At 46.3% G+C, this 19,016-nt stretch overlaps 1 protein-coding gene across 4 annotated transcripts in view; it reads left to right on the forward strand.

Moving 5' to 3' along the window:
• The window catches only part of bcl11aa (BCL11 transcription factor A a), a 43,922-nt gene that overhangs the window by 18,715 nt on the left and 6,191 nt on the right, over nt 1-19,016 (forward strand). The window lies entirely within an intron of this gene.

Below are 19,016 nucleotides of genomic sequence, written 5' to 3' on the forward strand. Positions count from 1 at the left end.
AAATCTAAATAAAATCTGATACTGTGGAGTGAGGAAGCCTCGGCACTATTTCCTTCCTGAACCTCACCGAATTATTCCAAACAAATAATTTGATTTAAAAAAAAAAACAATTGAGAATTGAATAAACTTTTTTTTTTATTTCTGATCTTCATATGTAAAGTTTAAAACTTGGCCTTTTTAACAGCGAATCAGAAGCAGGAAGTACGCGGAACTGATCCGTACTTGTGGTCGGAGCCAACGCGCCCGGGATGCTGTTAAAACAAGGGTCGTCCCAGGTCACTCAAAAGAACGTCCTCAGTCGTTCGACTGCTGATACGGAAGATAAAACATGTTTCATCATCATCACACAGAGGCTTGACCTTACGGTACACAAACCAGGAAGTGCTTTCTTTCATCTGAGAAGTGAATTGAATTCATGAAAACATCCTCTCGACCTCCCAACCCATCGGGAGTTGAATACGAGAGTGGCAGTGCAGGAAGGCTTCGCTGACTTTCCAAATTCGACATGAAGAAACACTGAGGCCATGGACATGTGAGACCGTGGCAAAGATTTGTTGATATTTCTCGAGCGTAGAAGAGAGGGAGAGTAGTTCTGTTGATGCTCATGGAGGGAAAAACCTGTCACTAGCTTTCCATTATTTAATTTTTGGGCTGTTTTTGTGTTGAGTTCAGAGAGATGGAGGGACGTTGAGCGTGGAACACATGACCATCTCGACATGTGACTTGGATACTGTGCTTTTGTTTGACTTCCCAACCGTCGCTGTTTCCTCGTTCCATTGAAAAGCCTGTTTGTTTTTAGCATCATCATCGGTGTGAAAGATTGCGGCCCGAGTCGGTGCCGAACTCTCCTCGGTTTATCTCCATCGATGACTTGTGAAGTTCCTTGAGTGCTGATTGAGGAGATTCCTGCTCCTCTGTGCCGACTATTGTCGGCGGAGATTAGCATCAGCAGTGTTTAGAAAGCAGCCAGTCACACTGCTGCCTTTGGTTCCATCGCCTCGGCCCTCGGAGCGAGCCAGAAGCCTGAAGACACCGGAATTCACATCAGTGCTCGCATTCAGTGGAGGGAAGAGGCGATGTTCTGCTGAGAGAATGTGGTTTCTCGCTTCCAAAACTCAGGGATCTGATGATGACGGGAGAAAAGAGCCTTTGTCCTCGCGGACGGTATCATGAGTCGCTCTCGGACCGCGTTTATCTGATCCACTGAAGACCGGCCGCCGCCGGCGCTGAGCAAAAATATATTCGCAACACCAGCGTCTCGCTCAACATGGCGCTCCGATTTAATCTGGTGGAGATAATAAAGTGGATCTGGTCATGTAAGTGAAGTCTTCCTCTGAATCTGGAACCAAACAGCAGTGGGATTGTGAGGGCCTGAGTAATGTAAGTGTGTGTGAGACACTGTACTGTACAGAAGTATGTATGGATTGTGGTCACATGTAGCTCCACATTAGTTATAGTAGGAGCAGTGGCAAGAATAAAAGCTGGACATTTGACCGAACACCACTAGTTTCACCCTCTCACACTCATGAATGGGTGAACCTACCGACAGCTCAATTTTTGCCATAGATATTGCTACAGCTATATTTATTCTTCGTGGTAAAAACAAATAAGAATCATGTTAAAATATTTTTCTTCCATATGCGGTTTGTTTATGTGACCGATTGAGAACTGCTAGATTGGATGTAAAGAGCCATAGAAGTGGCTCCATCTGGGGGTCTCCCCACTACATTTGACAGCTTCAACTCAACCTGACTCAACTGAGACTGGGCTTCTTTGCCAGTCAGCCACTGGCCTTCAGGAGTCAAGTCTTTAATTTAATGTGCGGAGACTAAGGATGTTAGTCGTAAGTTTGATAGTTTGCTGCTTCAGTATGAGGAAATAGGGATGAAATAGGAATCACACCATGACATCATACGCTTAAATAATGTTATTTTATACCAGATTTTCTTTGATTTTTAAACACCTTTTGCTCAAACATTCCCAACATAAATGCTAAATATTGAAAGAGTGAATGTCTTTGGAACTGAGGGTTTTTTTCGGGGCACAAGATCATCTCCAACTTTTTTTATTTGAATGAAGCACCTCCCCTCCGCCAAACAAAACAATAAAAAATAATGTAAAATCACCTAATGCAATGAAACTTAAAGCGTTGATTCGCAGTTTTCAATGTCAATCTTAAGCTGGTAGGCTGAAATAGAAGGCTCCCTTTAGGGATGGCAGATTAGAACCCACAACCGTGTGATCTCTGTCCGCTTAAGCTCCCTGCTGCTATTTCAGACTCTTTCGAGTAGAAGTAAGTCGTCTGCCGTTTGTCCTCCTCTTCCTCCGCCTCTCTGCTGTGGTCACGCTGCGTCTCTGTTGTGTTTGTCTCGGTGTCAGCAAACACTCCGGCTACCTGACACACGTCCACCTTTCTACTTGACCGCGCACACAGAGAGAAGCAGCTGTGCTGGCGTGTGGGTATGAGAGAGTATTCTCCAGTGACCCGCTGCCCTTCTGGTTTTAAGGAGCCGGCACACACGCTCACACCCAGGAGGCTCGGCTCACCTGCAAAGAGGCCAGTTTGGACACAGTGTCAAAGATTAAACCTGTGTTTTATCTCAGAGCCGCTCAGGGGAGAGAGAGGGTGTGTGTTTGTGTGTGTGTGTGTGTTAGACTCAGCCTGACCTAAATGTCGAGGACAATAGCCCGGAGGCTGTGTGTGTCTCTGTGTGTTGCTGCCTGCCGTACAGTGTGTTCACTTCTGCCTCCGTGCTTTCGTGTGCTCCAGTTTGGGGGATTTTTTTTGGGGGGGGAATGCCTCATCTCTTTCTGGAGAATATTCCGCTGAAAGATGTTTGGGAGATTATGTCATGAACCTGTTAGACTGCAGGTGTGTTGACGACCAAATGGAAGCAAGTTACATGTCTGAAATGTTTGAAGCTCTCGCCAGAAAAAAATGTCTTTCAAGCACTTGAGGACTGTGTCGCTCAGCTCAGATGCTTTGCATTCATGGCAATAAAATGTGTTTCATATTTCACTACATACGTACGTTGAGATAAAATTACAAAATATTATAAGACATTCAATAGATGATACTTACATGCCATATTCTAAACTAAAATAATGTTTTCAAAGGAGTAACATACGCTTCATTTTAATTTATAGAATTAAATCCATTATTCAATTAATATATGTATATGTTTCACATTTCATGGCATTGTTTTGAGACACATAAATGTTAGTATATTATCATGAAAAATAGAGCAACCATTGTTTGCCAGTTAAGTGCTAAAATAATAAATAAATAAATATAAAAATAAATGTATTTTCTGTCTGAGCCCAAACGTTCATATGTCAGTCGTGATCTTCAGTCTTTCAGGCTTCTTTTGTTTATATGATCATTTGATATCTCCATTTCATCCATTCATCACACCTGGTTTTTGCTGCAGGTGTTGCTGACTAAGCGCTTTCAAGAGAAACCGGTCTCCTTCCTGGTGTCTGTATTTGCTGCGGCCTGTGCAGCAGTGAGACATGAGGTCGGCTGCCCCTCTGAAGACGCTGCACACCGAACCTTACCAGCCAGAAACCCGGTCAGGGCGGGCGAGACTCGGGTCAGACTGGTCCTCGCTCTGCCGCTGGACACGCTGAAGTCCGCTCTGAACCAAACTAGCTCCATTAGAGCGCCGTCAATTCTCCGCACCTGCTTCAGACCCGCGTCTCCGGTGCGGTGATCTGAGATGATGCAACGTTGACCTTTCGGCAGTTTTTACCATGTAATGCAATTAAAGCAATAATGGATTTGGCCCGGTGATCCTTTTACGCAGCGGGTCACTGAAACACTGGCGGCTCTATTACGACACAGGCGCGCGCGCGCAGACAGACAAACGGACACACCAGTCGATCCCAGCGCTCATTTGCTTGTGTATGTTCAACATCTCTAATCCTTCCTCCCCAGTGCTAACACACACACACACACACACGCACACACACACACACACACACACACACACATGCAGCAGACCCCATGCGAGAGAGCGTCTGCCAAGTTAGACGGCAGAGTGCCAGCAAAAAAAGGGGGCTGTGTCAGGGTGAAGGCTCATCTGCTGGTGTGAGCTGGCTACACACACACACACACACACACACCCTCTCCACTAAACGAGTGCCCGTTTACATTAGCGGGGTTAATTAGCTAAACGCGGCCCCCAACCCTGGCCGCAGCGCAGGGACGCTGATCTCCGACTGCAGCGTCTCATCCTGGACTTAAACGTTTTTGGCTGCTGGGTCAAACTCTCCACCGCAAATAATGAAGAGCTAAATATGCTCGTCCAGTGGAGCGAGTCTGACTCAGCAGCAGCAGCAGCAGCTTGTGGGTCCGTGGAGAGTCAGCCCCACTGGGGACCAGCCAGGAGGTGATATTTGGACCTGGGGTGGGCACCTTCATGTGCAGAGTGTTGTGAGGGGCCGTCACGCCAAAAGAAAGGCGACGATGACCACAAAACACGACGGGAAAAATCCAAAATATATCCTATATAACAAGGACAAAATGGACCTAAGTGCGTATGGATATTTAGAAGTGTAAATGTGCCATAAACCTGTAAATTTTAGAGGCATAATCAATGTATATCATAACATAAATATGGACCAAACATTTGTCAAATTTCGTCTTTAAAAAAGAGCGCTATATTTACAGTTGAACTAGTCATGGCTAAAAAGAAGAAACGTACGAGAAATGTACTCTTAAAAGTGCATGTTTAGAACAAAATTACAGTTAAACCAGTCATGGCTAAAAAGATAGTGTAAGAAAAATGACTACATATCAGATTTATATTCTGACCTCTTGAGGGCCACTATAATATAGACAAAAGGGCTGCATATGGCCCCCGGGCCACAGTTTGCACAGCTCTGATTTAGACTGTTGTTGTACCAGTCGGACTCGTGTGCCGAGATCTGCAGTCAGACAGGAAGTGATGACTTGAAAAGACTCTGAGGCCGAGTTGAACTAGTCATTTCTGTTGGTCTACTGAGATGATTGTGGCTTTTAACTTGAAGAAGCCGTTCACTCTTCTTCAAGATGCTCTTGGCGGAAGATAAATTCGGACAGCAAAAGGAGCTTGACAAGTGTGATTGATAAAAGCCTGAAAACAGCCTGGGACTTGATGAGAAAATGACACAAGCGTGTCACAGACTGCAGGCGGGTACGTCTGAGCCAGTGTGTGTTGGCGTCTTCAGCCCTCCAACGTTCTCACCTCCAACAGCCCTCCACTGTTTTACACGTTGAAATAGAAGCCATTTTAAGTCGGGAGCTGAGATGGCCGTCTGGGGTCCTGATGAGACATGTGCTGCTGCCTGGATGAGACCTTGAGGCACTTTTGATGGCGAGCGAAGGAGGAAAAAAACAGAGAAGGCGGCGGTAGGAGGAGGCAGCGGAGTCGGTGTTAACAGGGCACTTTAGCAGGGAGCAAAACAGCACGACACACGAACGCAGCACGCAGAAGAGACGGCGGCAGATGGTGGGGAAGCTTGATGTGTGAAAAAGCAACAGTTAGCCACCGTCTCTGCTCCGTGTCAGCCTGGCCTAAATATGGGACTTCGCTGACACCTCCGTCACACACACACACACACACACACACACACACACACACGTCCGAGCGCAGAAAAGAAAGAAAGAAGAGAAGAAAAGTTGTCAAATTCTCGTTTTAAAAGAAACAACAGTGTCTGAATTACAAAGCTGTGAGAAGGAAAACGTAGCATTGGTTACTTAAGAAAACACGGAAACCACGACAACATTTACCAGAAGATAATGTAGAGAAATGAAGTTTCCTTTGATGTCACGTTAGCAAGTGGACGCAGTGAAGCTAAGAAAGTGGTGAGAAGGAAAACGTAGCATTGGTTGCTTAAGAAAACACAGAAACCACGACAAGAGCCCAACAATTCAGCATTTATAAGAAGATAATGTGGAGAACAAAGGAAACTTCCTTTGATGTCAAGTTAGCAAGTGGACGCAGTGACGCTAAAAACAGTGTTTCTGGAAGCTTCACATGAAGCAGAGATGAATATGTTCGGCGGCTACTGTGCATGCTAGCACGAATTAGCAGATCCAGTAACTCATTCTGAATATGGTGACTTTACCTGCCGGTGCAGAAGCTTCGCATTTCTTGTTGTTGAACTGGATTTAGATTGATAGCATTTTCTGTTCAGACAGGACGTGTCAGAGCTTCAAATGCTGCAGTGCATTATGGGAAGTGCTGAGAGAAATACACTTATTGATGAAGGATAGAGGCAGTTGGAAGATCACACATCAGAACCAGTCATGAAAGAAATGTATTCATACGTTGACGGCTGTTTCCTGGTCAGGCCACATGTCATGTGCTTATCTATCATTATGTAACAACATGCTAGTGCTACAAACCTGCCAGCCAGGATTTATAATAATAATAAAGATATATTTATTTAATTTTATAATTTACAGCGCTCAACAAATGTGATGTGATGCCCAATAAAAATAATAATAATATTAATAATAAGAATGAGAACTGGAATATTGACCTTCGCTTTCTTTCAAAATAACAGTTTCCCAGTCAAGCTGTTCTGTGAATAAACATTTTGGCTGTTAAAGGACAGAAAATAAAGAATTTCCCTGGAGAGTATCACGATGTATCAGTTCCTGCTGGGAACAAAGGTCAAGATTGAGTCCCAGACTTCATGGACTAAGTTTTCTCCCTGGTTTATCTTCTTGTAGCCTCTCAGTTTAGTTCCTCTCACTCTCCAGATAAGCATGTAAGATATGTTCCTTCAACCTGTGCGACCCTGACACACACACACACACACACACACCCCTTCCCCGTGGCTCTTCCTCCTCTTATAGGTGGACGTATAGAGTGGGAGGGGGCACGGTTTTTGGCAGCGGTTGGAGCTATGTTTCCACTTGATTTACAGGACTCAGCTGTGGGGAGTAAGTGAGTGGGCGGGGTACAGTGTGAGGGCTGGAGTCCACAGGTAGCAGGTCGGCAGGAAGAAGAAATATTGAGGACCGGTGTTGGGCTGCGCTGGTTTTATGTGGTCTGGGAGTCGCTGCCCGGCGAGGAATCGCACAGATGGAGATTCTTTTATTTCTCAACACTTCAACCAACAACTCGCTCACACGCAAGCGTTTAACCCTTTAGGAACTTTAGAAGCTTCTGTTTCAGCAGATGATAAATAGTGGAGGACACTTGCACACATGGGCTGCAGCTATTTCTGGCTCCAACGTAAGAATGGAGCATTTAAAAAAAGCATGAACTACATCATCGTCTAAAAATGGACTTTAAAAACCTATTGCTGCATTCAGAAAAAAATATTTTAAAAAATGACATCACATTCACACTAGTCACGCTGTCACATTACACATATAATATGATAAAGTTACGGCTTGGAGGATGGCTTTTATTGGAAGAAAGAAGTGAAAATGAAGCAGAAAAAGCCAGAAGTGAATGGCAGAATGACTGAAGTAGGAACTCATGAGGAACTCAGGAGTGTCAAATGTCGTACCGGGGCACAAGATTTACGTCGGACAAGTGAGCCCTCCCAGCTGGGAGCAAAAGGTCGCGGGTTCAACCCCAGCACTTGCAGGAGCGACGCCATCTTTCATCGCGGCTGATGGGAACATCTCTGTTCCGGACTGAAGCGCTCTCATGTAGCAACACGCTGCTCCCAAATCCAGTTTGGTCCGGTGTCGCGGCCGCTCCCGCTTCCGTGTAAAACTAACAGGTTTTCTTTCTAACAAGAGGAGCGACCTTCTCAGAGGAGGTCGTCTCCGAAGGCTCTTTTGAATACGACGGCCTTGTGGGTGATTATGAGCTAAAGAGGAGGCCAGGGGTGGTGGTGGTGGTGGTGTGGGGGGCGTCCTTCCTTCACAGAATCCCGGCCAATATGCGGAATGATTTGCTGTGTGTGCGCTCGCTGGTGATGAATGCTGTTATTGTTTGGTCTTTCTCTTCACGAGGAGACAGTGGAAACAGGAGAGGAGCTCTGCTCAGAGACAGGTATGCGGAGCCCACCGTCTCCTTCTAGGAAAAAGTTGCGTCACAGAGCGTCGGGCCCTAAATCATGCCTGGACCTGACCTGACGCCAGTCCCAGCGCTCTCCTCCGGCGAGGAGCCGACCTGTTTACCCTGGAACCAGAGGCAGAAGTATTTCTCCCCGTCAGGAGCCTCCTGCGTCCCTCGGGCTGCGCTCACGTCTCTGGACTTGAAGTGCCGAGCGCTGGAGAGTGTTAAAACTTTATTAGAGATGGAGCTGGAATTTTGTTGTGGAGACCGACGGAAACTGAATCCACGCGGCCCTTTGACCCTTTTTCTCTGGGGCTATTACCGCAAACAACACGAGGAGAACCTTGTACTCTTGTTATTAGAAGGTGCAAATGTAGGTGACGTGCTGAGTGACGCCAAAGTTTGGTGGTTGTTTCCTGGTCAGGCCACATGTCTTGTGTTGTGTCCTAGCGCTGCAAACTTGCAAGCCACTTTTTGTGATCGGAGGATTTGTGTTTCTATTGTGAAAAGTGTAGCTGCATCCTCTGGTATTAGATTACGTCTCAAAACAAACAGCAAATTGCAATAGCAAGAGCCGGAATATTGACCTTCACTGTCCTTCACCACAAGACATCACAGTTTCCTGGTCAAGCTGATCTGTGAATAAACTTTTTGGCTGTTATAGGACAGAAATAGGAGAGTATCACGATGTATCAGCTTGAATCCCAAACTTCATGGACTAAGTTTTCTCCCTGGTTTATCTTCCTGTAGCCTCTCAGTTTAGTTCCTCTCACTCTCCAGATAAGCATGTAAGATATGAGGAAGTATCAGCGCTCACATATGTGACACGAAATACTGAGCATCACAGTGTCAGAACAGTATTGTTCACTCAAAAAGTCAAGTGTTCTCACGTCTTTAATGGTAACAAAGCCGGCACATTTGAGAGTTTGGGGCCTTCACTCAGAGAAAGAGCATAAAATATTCCAGAAATAGGTCTGACTCCACAGGTGACCCCCTCCAGAAACGTCTCCACGTGTGTGTCCTCTTCCTAAACAGGAAAAGACATTAAGTTTTCTGAGCAACATGTGGACCCCGCTCAACCTCGAGGAGACGGGTGGTGGGAGGGGGGAGGAGGGGGCGTCTGCTCTCTCAATTATCTCCATCGACTGGCCCCTTCCGACCTGTGGCTGTATTTACGCGAACGCCCATTTTATCCCGGCTCTTAATGGCGTATAAAAAAAAGCGGCCCATCAAAAATGCCCTCTCCTAATAGCTTCCCGCTGATGTTTGGGAGCCGTTTGGGTTCGGTCATTAGTGGACGCTGAGTGTGTCTTTGGTGTTTTGGACCCGGCTGAGAGACGCTGCTGCGTCGTCCTAGGTGGGACGGCAGGGTGTGGTAAGGAGCGCGGGGGGGACAGGCTGCGCCCAGGAGGTTAGGGTTTGGGAGTATGTGTGGTGCAGCACTTAGGCCACGCTGAGGTTTGATGGGAATGCCAGAACCCCTCACCACTTTCCAAATCACTAATGGAGCATCGCTGGACACACACACACACACACACACACACACACACACACACACACACACACACACACACACACACACACACACACACGCAAACTTCACACTGGAATATACCACTTTTTGTTTGTGTCAACTAGTGTGGAGGCATTGGAAAAAAAAGGTGAAAAAGAAATTTGCAAAAAGTAGGTCAGGAAAAGGACGAGTTTGAGGTGCTGATTTCTCATGGAATGAAATGTTTGTATCATGATCTTGAAGGTTACTAAATGAGAATTTTGTGAACTTTAAATACAGGATTTATTTTTTGAACAGAGTTTTTAAAAGGTACAACTATTCAAATAGTAATATGCAAATTTTCATTAGCATAAAAAGACGTATCTAAACACCTTTATATATAAGATATACATGTGTCGGATTTATTTAGATCATGAGAGATTTAGATTCAATAGGTACGAATAAAACAGTGTGCTTTTGTTAGCGTTATTGTTAAATACTAACTGGAAAAAAGATGACTCTAAAGATTCGATTCTAAAAGGAGTTTAAATGAAGCCATGATTTTTTTTTTTTATTGCAAAACGAAAGAGCAAGTTGTGGCTTGGCGACGGTGTAGATGGTGTTTCTGAAGAATCCCAGGGTCCAGGAGCACAACTTTGCCACAAACGTACAGATCAATTAAGCATGTCACAGCCAGAGCTTCTGGTCTGCCTGCTACATTTAACCGCCGCTTTCGCACAAACCCGAGACGTCTCTCCATCACACGACTTTCGTTCCACCTCCCGCACACCTTGTTTCTCTTGGAGGACAAAAGATTTCCTTTGGCATCGAGCGGCGGCCCCGTCTCTCCGGGAGCCGTCACACTTGCCTCGCTCACCAGACTGGATTTAAAGAGGCAGGTAAACTGCAGCTCGCCGCGTATTAACAGAGCCATATATTCTGCCTGTCTCCGTTTCTCCTCCGCTGGCTTTTTCCTGGGCCGGCTGGAAACATCGGGGGGATCGATCGAGCTCTCCGGCTGTAGTGACTGCAGCTCTAATGAATCAAGTCTACAGTGTTTGTTAAGTAGACAAGGTTGCGAAGGAGCGCCGGGGGGAAGTTTGTCTTCGTGCTTTATCTCCTCGCGGCACTCTCTCGCCTTTGTGTGTTTTAAGGAGCCCAATCTTTGATAGGACATTTATTATTGTTGACTTCCTCAGGTATTCGTCCATGACATGAAATCATTGCAGGTGAAAATGAACACCTGAAGTCTTCTACGACGGCTCAGACCTTATTGGAAAGCGACTCTGACCCAGAATAGAGAAAAAGTGGCTGTTATTTGGAAACAGAAATGCCATTTTCATATGCTATTGATGCTTTTAAAAGGCCTGCAATGATGCTCCTCAGGGCCGATGCCCCCCTACCTCTCACGTTCCCTCTGCACTACGGCAGTGTCTTTTCTTTTCTTCTTTTCTTTTCACCTCAACCATTCATGCTGGTCTGTAACTGTTTCCACCGCTACTTTGGTGTCAGGACTGCGAGTGTTGGTTCTTCAGGTTGTGCTTCTTCTGCATCCTTATGGTGCCACGGAGACTTGGAAAGTGAAAGTGAACCTTGTTGAGTATTACATTGTGTGCTAGATTCATGGAGCATTTTCGGTGACTATGAACTGAGTGTGAGGAGAGTTGAGATGGAAATAACATATAAACAATGGAGGATAAATGTACATACATCTACAGTACACAGGTTCTGGTCCTTTGTAATGTCCAAGGAGATGCTGTACTGTGTGTGTTAATCGAAGTAGCGTGCTGGCATCAGTTCAGAATCAAGCGTGAAGAGACCTCACAGAGAGTTTTCAACAGAAAGTTTGGTTCACAGAAGTGCGGTGGACGAATGTCTTGACTCGACAACACAGCGTGTTGAAATCGATATATCGTCTTGTTGCCTTGAAGACTAGAGTTTTCTCTCTGGAACTCGAGTGATTCAACAAACTTTTTAAACGTGTGTTATTGTGCTTGTTAGCAGCGACAGGAGCTCTCGAGGATGCTGAAGTTTGCCAATGGATTCCAGCATTTTCAGGTCAACAGATGCCATGAACAAGATGATGTGCGATGAGTATTGGACCGTTCACACACTCCTGTGTGGCATAGCAACTGGTGCAGCGTCAACGTTGAAGAGAGGTTGGCACTGACAGGTCCAGCTCGGAGCGTCAGTCCTGGATACTGGACCTCTCCAAGGTCGGGCTGCGGGAGACCGTGTTAAAAGCAGGACGGCTCATGTTTCCTCTCCCTCCTCCTTCCTCCTCCTCCTCCTCCTCCTCACCACAAACCGGAGCGCTCCTGGAAAATTACGGCTTTTTATCGCTGATGGCTAATAGTCATAAATTTGTATTAAATATGTCCTCTATCGATTGGCCTTGTCGAATGAATACAATTAAAGTCGGAGCTGAGTGCTTCCCACCTGGGAGAGGAGGAGGAGGGTGGGAGGGAGGCGGAGGAGGGAGGAGTTTTGGGCAAGTCGCATCTCGTAGGCATGGTGTGTGTGTGTGTGTGTGTGTGTGTGTGTGTGTGTGGGCGGCGGAGGTATCTGTGTTTTTGTGATTCACTCCGGTGTGTTCGTCCCTCCTCTCCGCTGATTCCATCGCTTGGCTTTCGCGACTCCCGTGTTTTGCCAAAGGTCTGAGGCAGAGACAGACGACGGCGCCGTGGAAAATATGACTAAATAATGAGATAAAGACTCTCAGAAGTCAGGAGAGAGAAAACAGCCACCTGTGTGTGATGTTGACGGACAGATGGAGGGATGAAGCGACTGGGGGGATTAGATGAGACGTGAGTGCGCGCGTGTGAGCGCGTGCGTGTCGGGCCAGCTGAGGTGTGTTTTCGGCTCAGAGTGAGCTCTCACCGTGGTCACTGAAAGACACACACACACACACGCGGGTTGTCCTGAATTGTCCTGCTCGGCAGCTGTTGTGGGTCCCTGCAGATCACTCAATAGTGTGTGTGTTTGTGTGTGTCTAAACTCAACTCCATTCACAGCAAAAGTGGTGTTTTTGGACAGTGATTTTCTTATTCAGTGCAGGAATTTCCTACAATCCAGGGTGCCCCTGAAGGCATCATCAATGGTCTGTGATTTGTTTGGACGAAGAAAGAGTTGAGCAAGACGAGACGAAACCAAAGCAAAGTTTCGAGCAGCGCCGGGCACCAGAGCTGTCCAGTGAGTCGACGACTCAAACAAAACGGAAGAGACTCGGAAGACAGAAAAGTTTTCCTCAGCGACGTCACACAGATCAACAACACAAAGTTGTGTGAACTGACGGCAGACAGGGAGACGACTGGGACGGTGTTTGGAGTCTGCATGTCAGTCTTCTGAGTGTGTGTCACAACCATTTATACTAAATATGTGCGCTGAATTCACTCTATCGTGAAGCGATTTGTGCACTGTGAGGACCGGGCAGTTAAGCTTAAGAAAGACATCGGAGAGTTTCACTAGTGATGACGGTCATGTTGAAGGTTTCGCAACAGATCAGCTGCTGAAAGGGCCGTGATGCATTCCTGCTTACAGTCGTGGGCCGGTGTGTGTGTGTGTGTGTGTGTCAGCACCAAGTTGTGCTCCCTCCATCTCTCCGCTCACACAAGTGCTGTAATTTGGGCGCTCTGTAATTTCAGTGTGGTGGTTGAGGGTTAAGTGGAGGCTGTCCCCGCTATCATGAGCGCTGGCCTCACAAACGGACACACACAAACACACACACCATCCAGGCCTTGGACCCCGCTGCAAACGTCCGGTCCATTTAATTACTTTTATAAATGCAGTTTAGAGGCCCTGACTGTGTCATTAAAACGGTTTTTACGAGTCACAGCCGCGTGTGTGTGTGTGTGTGTGATTCCTCATTATAGCTGCCATGTGACAAAGTTGCCTTCTTCTTCCTGCCACACACGCGCACTTTCAGCGAGAGGGTTGTAGATACTACAGTCTGTAGCACAGCAGGGGTTCCAAACACAGAGACAGAAGGTATTGATATATCTCACACACACACACACACGCGGACAGACGGTATTGATATTTTTGCCCATCAGGCGAATGTGTCTGTTCAAGCAGCGCCACACACTGGCACGAGCGTGCGTCCACACACAGCGTGACATCACAATGGCTCAATACTACATTGTTGTTTTTTTGTAGATTTAAATACTTTTGTTTTGATTTCTCACATCAAAGGACCGTCATTGTCAGACCAGGATTAAAAAGACAAAGCGGTCGATCAGTCACAGCAGCTCATCTGAAGAAAACGACAGAACGGATCGACAGTTTTATGAAAATGTAAGAGTTCTGTTGAGAGGAAAAGATGGATGTTGGACTGGGTTCTGTTGGGGCAGATGATGTGTCAGCGCTCCTGAGGTGGCCGTCCCAAGTCTCACTTCAAGCTTTTGGAAATTGTTCAGTCTTTCTCAGGGGTGTGTCACTGACTCCGCAGACAGAGCACGCGTCTGTAAACGGGGTTCATTTTGAGGGCCACAACAGCAGAGAGCTCTGGTGAATCACGACAAGAAACCACCACTGTTGTGCTGCAGCGAGTGAGGAGGATGATGATGGACCTGAGCGGTGAAGACGCTTTAATTTAGGAGAAGACGTGTGTTGGTTACTCACGTCTTTGTTGTCTGCGCCATTACTCATGTTGAAGCATCAACAGTTTCCCAGGCTGAATCTGGTCTGGTCTTTGAGTTTCCAGCCCACAGCCACGACCAGTCCTCACACATGTCGTCTGTCCGCCGTCGTCGACAAGTCTCCGCCGCATTTTGTTCCAATCTCAAGTTCTGTGACAGTCACGTCGTTGAGCCACGTCAGTGTTCCAGTCCAGGCGTTCAGGGTCCGGAGTGGCTTTGCATCCGTAGTTAGGTCTTGTTTAGCTTCCTGCTGTAGTTTGACAGCTGTAATGTTCTCTGCTGAAACCCGAACGACTCCTTTATTTTATCCGCTTGACAGCCCTGATCAGACCTGTGTTGCTGCTAAGCAACGCTGTCAGAGCGTCCTGTGGCTGCCGGCTACCTCACTTGTCAGCTAGTTCCTCACAATTTCTTCCATACCAAAGCCTTGAACGGCCAGTATCCAAACTGGTGTCACAGAAGACGAGTCGCAGTACTTTGAAAAATGAAAGAGTATGGAAGAAAAAATATTTAATAAAGTCAAAGAAAATTATTGTGTAGCGCTGCAGCGCCTCTAATGCCATGGAGTACAACTGCGTTAAATGGTGGAGAAAATATTTATTACGTTATATAGAAAATAGATGTCCTCCCTCTCCATGTGCCAAATAACTGACCTTTATTGTATTTAAATATATTCTCTCCATAGGAGACAAAAAAATGTCAATTTTTGCTGAAGCAAAACTATTGACCAAGAATGACCATTGAGTGTTTTGCTCGCTGGCCCCTTGGAAGTTCAGCCCGTCCACACGAGGCCCATGAGCCACCCTTTTAAAGTGTAACCGTGTTTTTTTTTTAAAAAACGTTTGTCCGCTACAAATGGGCTTGTTTCATCATTAAGTGAGAGAATAACCGACGTTGTATTTCATAGTTTGGTTGAGGGAAGCGTGAAGCGAAGGAAGCGGCGTGATGGAGAACACGGCGCTGTGGAATCTCAGCGTGAGTTGATATTAAAGCAGAAGGTGATGAAGGTGAGCGCCGCTGCCCACATGTAAATATGAGCCTGAAAGCCTCGGGCTTCGACAGGAATCCCAAATTGTATTAAGGGACATTGTCCCTCACTCCCAGTATGCGTCGCTAATCCTGTTCCAGCGATGTTCCATTACCTCAATTACTATCATCTCACCCAGAGGTGGGCGCGACCAAGGACACCGCTGCTGCGGAGGAGAGGAGGAGAGGAGGAGAGCGCTGGATGTGCTGTAGTTACCATGTCGCTGCTTTGTTGTCCAGCTGCTGTAATTTCATTGTAGCTCCGGTTTGGTCCCTCACAGCTCTGTGACGTCTTGACTCAACTACACCTACGCACCTACCAGACCTAGTTTCTGTTTCCTTCTCCCTTTACAACGTGAAACTTGCTCTTCAGTGATGACTTTTTTGTGTTCGAACCTCAGAGCTGCTCCGTCTCTGGAGGTACCTACTGTACACTCCCTCAGAGCACTGCTGCTGCTGAAACACACTCACCTGCTTGTTGGCAAGTGTCTTTCAGGAGACGGAAAACAGTAACATTATTGGCAATATTTTTGTGGTGTTTATCTCTCATAGTTTGCTCTAAATTTATATATATCATTCTCGTACTGGCATTTTTAATTTCGGACAATATTCTCAAATATTTGTAAACATAGTACTTATATTTGTGACATATTTTAGTTTCCATTTTTATCCATTGAAACAGGTCTTTAAAAAGATGATCATTTTATTTTTTTGTTTTGGTTTTGACCATAAAAAGTGAATTGGATTTCATCATCTCATTGTCTCATTGACGGAAAAATGCAGAAAATCTACAAAACAAAAATCTAAATAAGACGCAGAAACACAACTGGTCATTTGGAAAAAGTGAGGGTCGAGGAATGTTCATTTGAATGATTGAAGTTGAGCAGTCAGCTTGGGTCACTGGTCTGTTTCGGCTTCTGGCCTTGTGATCGAATGTCACACTGCGGAGCGCTGCTCACACACACTGGAACACACATTCTAACAAGAGGAGTTGTGAAACATGAGCTAAGCTGCCGTACTTCCTCTCTCTCTCTCTCTCTCCCATCGAGCTGCTCTCGAGTGCCCAGGCCATGCCCCGAGCTTAACAGGGCTTAATGCCTCTGCTTGTCGCCAGAACATGGCTGGAGAGCACCGCGCCGGCGCTCCCTCTCTCTCTGAGCCGGACACACATTCCACTGTAGGTTTCTCTTCATTCCGCACCACCCTTCTTCTTTCTCCGCCGCCACTTGGGCCTCCACGGCTGTCCGTCTTTACTCTCCTGCCTCTCTGTTCCTCACTTCATTTCTGCGCCGCGGAGTGGCGGCGAGTTTGCCTAATGAAGTGGCTGATGGGAGTGTATTACGGGGAGACAGAGTGGAGCAGTCGCCTACTCTAAAATCCATTAACCTCACAGTTTCAATCAGCCAGTCAGAGCCAGCCCAGAACATATTAGCCGCAGAGTTATCTTTGACTTGTTGTTATTCTTTGGAGCTCCGTGTTGGCCGTCTCCTCGACATCACCTGCTCAATCAAACTGGAGGAAACGCAGCCGCGCCGCTTCATAATTATGGGATGATTCATGAATGCACCTTGTTGACTACGGACCAGCTTCACTCTCACACCTGCTCTGGAGCCGGAGCCGAGTCAAGCTGATGGTCGGGCCATGTCTGTCCAACCCATATGGTTTGAGCTGTTGGTTTGCTGGAGTGACAGTCTCCCTTCAGGGGTGGCCACAATGGATCATCTTCTTCTATCTCCCCCTGTCCTCTGCTTCCTCTTCTCTCAAACCTACAAACCTCATGTCCTCCTTCACCACCTCCATCAATCTCTTCTTTGACCTTCCTCTCCATCTTCTGCCTGGCAGTTCCAGACTCCTTCTCTTCTTCTTCTTCTTCTTCTTCTTTCAGCTTCTCCCTTCAGTGGTGGCCACAGCGGTTCATCTTCCTCCATCTCCCCCTGTCCTCTGCTTCCTCTTCTCTCAAGCCTACAAACCTCATGTCCTCCTTCACCACCTCCATCAATCTCCTCTTTGACCTTCCTCTCCACCTTCTGCCTGGCAGTTCCAACCTCAACATCTTCATCTACCAACATACTGTCTCTCTCTCCTCTGTACGTGTCCAAACCATCTCCATCCAGCCTCTTAGACAAACAACAAATAAAGACTATATAGATATCATGAAAAATAAATAAAATAAAAGTAAAGATAAGTCAATAAACGATACATAGATAATGATTTAAAGTGTATCCAATAAATGCAAGTACAGCCAAGGCTCTGTGACAAACTCAATCTGATCTAAAAAGTGCTACCATTCCTATTGAAATGAATGCAAACAGAATGAATTGTTCAAAACTAGTTATTTTATTTTGATGGTTTATATAGGAGGAATTACGTGAAAACAAACGCAGTCATGCAGAACAATGAACACATGAATGTGGTGACGGAAGATTCCTCCACAGAACAAAGTCCGTTTCAGGTGGAAATAGAGTGATCAGACAGAGTGGGCTCAGTCGTGAAACAAACATTTAGTATCTTAGAATCATCCCAGTTGCAGATCTGTGTCGGTCAGTGGTGGGAAGCTTCCTTCTCTCCACAAGGATTCGCCTGACAGACTATTGAGCACATGCGGCTGCTTCATTTCACTCCATCAGGTCCTTTCTCTGTGTGGTTTCCAGTTTCCTCTCGCCGTCCACAAACATTCAGCGCTTACTTGACACATCTAAACTCTCTCTTCTGGCCTTATAAAGCTGCACCCCATCAGGGATTGACTGAGTTGCGTTAACAAGCGACGGTTTATGATGTTGTATCTGTTTCAATCGCAACTGTCGGAGCTAAACGGTTGAAGTCCTCGCTGCAGGAGCGTCGGAACATGTTCCCTTTCTTCCAGTCCTCAGCAACACATTCGGTGCTCTCAACACGAGCCGTTCCATCCCCCGAAAGCGACGCACGTGTGGAAATAAAGAACCTCCAGACGGTAATCGACCTGCTCCAGCGGGAATTGGGGAAATAAAATTGTATTATTTATGAAGATAATGAGTGTTTTACAAAGTCCCAGCAGATATTTGTGTATTGTTTATTTTACGATTCTCTGTAAATGTTGGTCTCAGACACTTCATTTTCACACTTTACTGAATCTGCGGCGGATGATCACACCCCACTTTGTTATTTAAGTCCAGCACCAGCGGGGGATTCTTCATCATCACATTTTGTGACGGAGCCAATCGCAGAAGGACCGGCATCCTAATAAGATTAGACATGCTTAGTGGGTCATCGTTGCTGCGGCTATTGAAAGGCAATTATTATTTGAAGTGATCCCCTTGTTGCTCTGCAGATGGCTGCACGTGTGGAGAGCGGCGTTTTCACGTTCCTCGTGCTCGACAATCCTCAGACTGCTGGGCTGCTCCGGTGGTTTCGTGGGCGACACTGACCGGTTGCAATAGTGACTGATCAGAAATAGGATCATTTTCTGACGCTCCAGAACTCTGTGTGTGTGTGTGTGTGTGTGTGTCCATAGACATTAGCGTTTGTCTATTGTGGTGGATCAGTAGGAGGCAGAAGTCCACTGGGACGCCCCGATGTCTTTGTTCATCTGCTGACAATGAAGGACTCACTATCTGTCCAAAGGGAAAAACAAGTCCCTGAGCTGTTTGAGAGGAAGAGGAAAAATTATGCTCTCTCTCTTCCTCTCTTCTTCTCTCTCTCTCTCTCTCTCTCACTCACACACACAAACACTGCTCACATGTTACTCATGTGGGGCATGACCTCAATAAGATGGTTGTTGTTGCTGTATGTGTTCACAACTCTGTTCGGGAAGTTCTTATTTTATGCTCAAGCTCATCTTGGACATTGGACTGTTCTTGGTTGTGCATTTGAACT

The sequence above is a fragment of the Synchiropus splendidus genome, chromosome 9, assembly GCF_027744825.2.
Source record: "Synchiropus splendidus isolate RoL2022-P1 chromosome 9, RoL_Sspl_1.0, whole genome shotgun sequence".
In the NCBI taxonomy this organism is placed as follows: Eukaryota; Metazoa; Chordata; class Actinopteri; order Syngnathiformes; family Callionymidae; genus Synchiropus; species Synchiropus splendidus.